Here is a 6,215-nt window from a genome sequence, read left to right as displayed (position 1 = left end):
CTAAGATCAAGTTAAAATGAGTCTGCATTATTTATGCATACATGGGATGGCTAGTGAGCAAAAGTCAGACTAGACCACCTTGGATTTGTCTGGAAAGTTCATATAAAAATGGTCCCTATGGACTTCCCTGGTGGCCCAGTGGTTAAGAATCCGCCTGCCAATGCAGGGGACATAGGTTCGATCCCTGGTCCAGGAAGATCCCACATGCGGTGGAGTAACTAAGCCCATGTGCCACAACTACTGAGCCTGCGCTCTAGAGCCTGCGAGCCACAACTACTGAGCCCGCATGCCACAACTACTGGAGCCCGTGTGCCGCAACTACTGAGGCCCACGTGCCTAGAGCCTGTGCTCTGCAACAAGAGAAGCCACTGCAGTGAGAAGCCCGCGCACCACAACAAAGAGTAGCCACAGCTCGCAGCAACTAGAGAAGAGCCGGCGCGCAGCAGCAAAGACCCTATCACAGCCTAAATAAATAAATAAATAAATAATGTTAACAAAAGGTCCCTATGTGGATAACAAATTTGAACAGTGCACATGGATTGGCATTGATTGCATTGATGGTGATGATGATGATGATGGTAAAGCGAACCAAATATAGCTACTGGGGGGGGTGTCATCAGCCCTTTATCTCACCAATACACAACATAAAATTGGGCACATAGCAAGCACCCAGAGAATATTCATTGAATTTATTTGCAGACGTTGAGAATGTCCACGTATGTGACACATGTGCAAATATGGAGCTAGATGATTGATAATTCATCATGGACAGAGGACAAGTAAACGGTAGATTGACTTTATTTATTTATTTATTTATATGTTGGCTGCATTGGGTCTTCATTGCTGCGCACGGGCTTTCTCTAGTTGCGGCAGGCGGGAGCTACTCTTCGTTGCGGTGCGCAGGCTTCTCATTGTGGTGGCTTGTCTATGTTGCAGAACACAGGCTCTAGGCTCATGGGCTTCAGTAGTTGAGGCATGTGGGCTCAGTAGTTGTGGCACGCGGGCTCTAGAGTGCAGGCTCAGTAGTTGTGGCACATGGGCTTAGTTGCTCCACCGCATGTGGGATCTTCCCGGACCAGGGCTCGAACCCGTGTCCCCTGCATTGGCAGGCGGATTCTTAACCACTGGGCCACCAGGGAAGTCCCTAGATTGACTTGAAAAGTCAGTTTATTAGATTGATGGCTGAGGGGTGATGCAATTATTAGATTGAAAGATTAAAGCCATGGAGGAATGACAGATTGGTAAATAACTTGCTGATACCTGATAAGGGGTAGGAAGAGAGATAAATTGTGACCAGGTGACAGGTCAATAGGTCCATGGCCAGGTCCAAATAGGTAGGTAGAAAGGAAAACAGAAATGAAGTGAAAGAGTGAAAGAGACAGACGCGAGGATGAGAGAGATACTGTTAGGCAGAATAATACCCCCTAAAGATGTCTACGCCGTGCTCCCCAGAACCTGGAATATGTTACTTATATAGCAATAGGGACTTTGCCGATATGATTAAATTAAGGACCTGAGATGGAGGGATTATCCTGGATTATCCAGATGGGCCCAATCTAATCATATGTCCTCCCACTGACCTCTCTTTCACCAAACTTCAGCCTCCCCTGACTTCTGTTCAGTTCCTCATCATGTCAAGCTCATTCCTACCTCAGGGCCTTTGAACACACTGTTTCCTCTGCCTGCTCCTTTTTGTCACTCAGATCTCAGTTCAAATGAGAGTTGCTTCCCTGCTTCCAGATATTTTTCCCGAAGCCTTGAGAACACTCCGTTCCTGGGACTGGGCTGGGGCAACGGGATGTCCAAGCTCCTAGCCTGCTCTGGCTGGCATTATCCCCAGCCCTGGGTCCCGCCCAAGGCTGCGGGATGGAGCAGTGTGCATGAGTCATCAAGCCACAGACACAGTCCCCTTGTTGGAGGGACCTGAGCAATGATGGTGCAGCAAACTCCTTGAAAGAGAAAGCTAGGAATTTCCCCAAGTTCTTCAGACTCACGTGGGACCAGGAGGGAACTGGAGAGTGGAGGAGCTGAGAGCGGTCTGCGTGGACCATGCCGTAACCTCTCTGGGCAGCTCTGTGCCCACCTGAGCTGGGCTAGGCTGTGAAGGAGCAGATGGCATGTGCCAGTCTTGATGACCCCTCCATTTACCTCACACTGATGGAGCACCCACTGTGTACCAGGCCCCTGCCCTGAAGAAGCTAACAGTCTAGTCTGGGAGGCAGGCTGGCCAGCAAACCTTACAGATCTACTGGACAAGGTCTCAGCATCGGGTGACACAGAGAAGTCACATTAGACTCTGCCACGTGGAGCAGGTGGTGGCACTTGAAGCCAGTGAGCAGGCTAGCTAGAAGGGCACAGACAGGACGGAAGGGTAATCCAGGCAGCAGAACCAGCCTGGGGCATTCACTTCCTGGGGCTGCCATAACCAAGTACCGAAAACTGAGTGGCTTAAAACAATGGAAATTGGTTCTCTCACAGTTCTGGAGGCTAGAAGTTCGAAATCAAGGTGTTGGCAAGGCCAAAGCCTCTAAAGGAGGATTCTTCCTTCTCTCTGTTCCTTGGCTTGTGGCAGCATAACTTCAGTCTCTGCCTTCATTGTCACCAGGCTGTCTTCCTTCTGTGTCTAAGCGTCTCTGCGTCTTCACGTGGTGTTCTTCACATGTGTCTGTGTCTCAAGCATATGCGTTGTATGGGATTAGGGCCCACCCTAATGACCTCATCTTAACTAAATCTGCACAGACCTTATTCCCAAATAAGGTCACATTCACAGGTGGGGTGGGGTGGGGGAGGGAGTTAGGACTTCAGTATGTCTTTTTTTAATTTTTTATTTAATTTATTTAATTAATTAATTCATTTATTTATGGCTGCATTGGGTCTGTTGCTCTGTGTGGGCTTTCTCTAGTTGCGGCAAGTAACTCTCCGTCGTGGTGTGCAGGCTTCTCATTGCGGTGGCTTCTCATTGCAGAGCATGGGCTCTAGGTGCGTGGGCTTCAGTAGTTGTGGCACGTGGGCTCAGCTGTTACGGCTCGCGGGCTCTAGAGCGCAGGCTCAGTAGTTGTGGAGCACGGGCTTACTTGCTCCGCGGCATGTGGGATCTTCCCGGACCGGGGCTCGAAACCATGTCCCCTGAATTGGCAGGTGGATTCTTAACCACTGTACCACCAGGGAATTCCCCAGTATGTCTTTTTGTGGGGACACGATTCAACCCTAACAGTGGGCAAAGGCTTGGAAGGGCATGGAGCTCAGGGCCAGAGCTCTCAACTGCTTGCTGCCTCATCACCCACAACCTTTGTACACATTTCCCCCGGCTGTCTCACTGGTCCGGACACCTGCTGGGCACGCTCCCACCGCCAGACTCTTTGCTCCCACGGCCCCCTGTCTGAACAGCTTTTCTTTCTATATTGGCGCGCCCACGTCTTCAGGAAGTGCTCCCAGGCACTGACCTGGAAGTGCCAGCACCTTCCTCTGAAGTCTGAGACTCATGGTCTGAGTAAGGGCTCATTTAGTCTGTAACACAGTGCCCAGGTGAGGGCCTTGAGGCCAGCCCCTCCGCCGTTTCCAAGTTCCCTCCTCACCACCCCTCTCTGTCCCCAAGACAGGGCACTCAGTACCTCCGGAGCAGAACCATCCCACACCAGCAGCCCTGATTGTGGCTGTCTCCCTTGATCTGGCCACACGGCATCTCCCCGGAGCTCCCTTGGAGTTTTGAGGTCCTCCCACTCTTGCCACTTGACCCCACCGGTGACCAGGGTTACAGGGGAGCCCCGGCTACTTGAGGCAAGAGGAGGGGTTTGCAAAGGGCTCTCTCTCTCTTCTTTTTTTTTTTTTTTTACTTTTTGGCCTCACCGCGCGGCATGTGGGATCTTAGTTCCCAGACCAAGGATCGAACCCACGCCTCTTGCAGTAGAAGTGCAGAGCCCTAACCACTGGACCGCCAGGAAAGTCCCACAAAGGGCTCTTTGACCCAATCCCCATCTCCCTCACGCACCTGCCCCGGGTAAGAAGTTCCACCATGGGCAAGTCTGACAGCGCTCACCCCTGATAAGGACAAATGCCTTGAAGGGGAGACTGTTTGCCAGGAGTGGCTGGGCAGGACTTGCCTCCGGAGCCTGGCAGCCTGGTGATATCTCACTCAAGTCCTACAGGAGACGTGCCACCGGAAGCAGAAGGAGCCGAAGAAGGACTATTCTGCAGAGCTTTGTCCAGACTGCAGGGTGAGGGAAAGCCCCGGCACGGACGCACTCAGGCCCCACGATGGGCACTAAGCTCAGCCTCTTCCTTCTCCCCAGCCCGCCCTCCTTTGCCCAGCACTTCCCTGGCTGAAGAACAGCCTCCTCCACACGCGGCCCCTGGGCTGTTAGCGGCCTTTGGACTGGGAAGCACTAGGGCCTCCCAGGCCCCACACCCAGGCTGACACTCACAGGAAGCAGGGAGAGGCCCAGAACTGTCCCTCCCAGGGCACGGTCCCACAGTGTCCTCAACCGGCCAGTCCTGTTCTGCCCTTTCTCCTGTGGGGAGGAGCTGGGGGCAGGGAAGAGGGCAGGGCCCAGAACGGGCCAGAAGCATTGTGCTGCCCCGGCTCTCAGTCCCGCATGTGCCCATGGAGCTTCTATTCTGTCCGGAGGCCCTGGATGAGGCTGGGCTGCCTGGGCTGCTACTCCATTCGTGCCAGAGGGATCGGAGGGTAGGATGAGGGCTGTGCTCACCGTAAGACCCCAAGGGTCCTAAAAAGGCTCTTTTGGAAGGGTGAGCCAGCCACATCTAATAGGGAACCATTTCAGTTTCGCCATAATCAAGTCTAGCTCAGTGGGGCTGTCTAAAATAGCCAGGTGATAGAAGCCAAATGTCTGCAAGGAGTTTGGCTCCTGAGGCCTATGTGGCGGGGAGGGGGGTGGGCGGGGGAGTGAAGGTCCAGTACAGGTCCAAGTGTCAGGAGGGTAGCCTCAGCCCCTGCACGCAGACTCCAGACCCCCTACATCTACCCCAAGGCATCAGTCCAGGCCTGGCCCCTAGTAGGTCCTTAAGCTAATGAAGCTTCTAACATCCCTGCTCTTACCAATCCAGCCACTGCCCACATAGCAGACATCAATAAAACCGTTTTTAGATTAAGGGATTCGTGCAGAATTTCATGGTGCCCCAGAGAGGGTAAGGTACGCTCAGAGGTTTGGCTAAGCTTAGCTTGGAACCTACTTGCTAATCAGAGAAGGCATCTCTAGGCCTGGCCTGAGCCCATGTTGGGGGTCCAGTCAGTGGCTTGGATAGCTGGGTTGGTGTCTTTCCCCAGGACTGTCTACCAGCTGGGTTACTGAGGACACCTAATTTGGGGGCTGCCTCCACTCCAGGAAGTACATTCTGTCAGTGGCCCCTCTTGGGCTTGGTCCTCTGCTACACATGGTTAGACCCGCTGATCTCCCATTGTCCCCTTCCTTGCAGAGGAAAAGGGAAACCCAGCAGGGCATGGCATGGACCCTGTGGCCCACCGTCTGAGCCCTGAGTATGGTACCCACGTGCAGGCAGGGAGGGGCATACAGAGTATCCAGGGGGTGCCTTTGGAGCAGGGCCGGCTGTCTTTGTTCTTTGCTTCTGCTCTGCAGCAAACCCTGCTGTGTGTCCAATTTCCTCACCAGGCCCATGGAGACCTTCTGGAGAACCTGTGGGGTGTCATTGGTCTCCTCCAGGGGCTTGATCTCCCAGCCCAGCAAACCCCAGACTTCTAACTATTCTCTGGAGGTCCTTGTGCAGTATCAGGAAGGAAGAACACTTTCTCCCCCCACCCTCCCCTAGACTTCTCTGGGAAGCTCATCCCTCCCCACTGCCGTCTGTGGGCTTCCTGAGTACAGCCCACAGCCCCGAACCTCAAAGCTTCAGTCTAACAAGGTGGTTAATGCCTGCTCCACCACGTGGCAGCTGTTTGAACATGGGCAAGGTACTTGACCTCTTTGGACCTTATTTGCCTCACTTATAAAACAGAAATAATGACAGTCGTTATCTCAGAGGGTCTTGTGAGGATCAAATGCTATCATCCAGGGGCTGACACAGAGTGAGTGCTTAATGAAGAACAGGTGGTAGAGAGTATCACTGTTATTACCTGTGGGTATCCCTCTTTAATCTGCTACTCCTCCTTTGCCCCTCTCCTTCAGTCCCTTAAATCCAGTCTTGTCACCTTCCTAAAGCCTCTGCAGTCTGAACCAGGGTAGCTGGTCAGGTCCTGCTCC

Source organism: Globicephala melas, chromosome 3 (assembly GCF_963455315.2).
Source record: "Globicephala melas chromosome 3, mGloMel1.2, whole genome shotgun sequence".
Lineage (NCBI taxonomy): Eukaryota > Metazoa > Chordata > Mammalia > Artiodactyla > Delphinidae > Globicephala > Globicephala melas.
The sequence above is the reverse complement of the archived record's forward strand: the minus strand, read 5'-3'. Positions refer to the sequence as shown.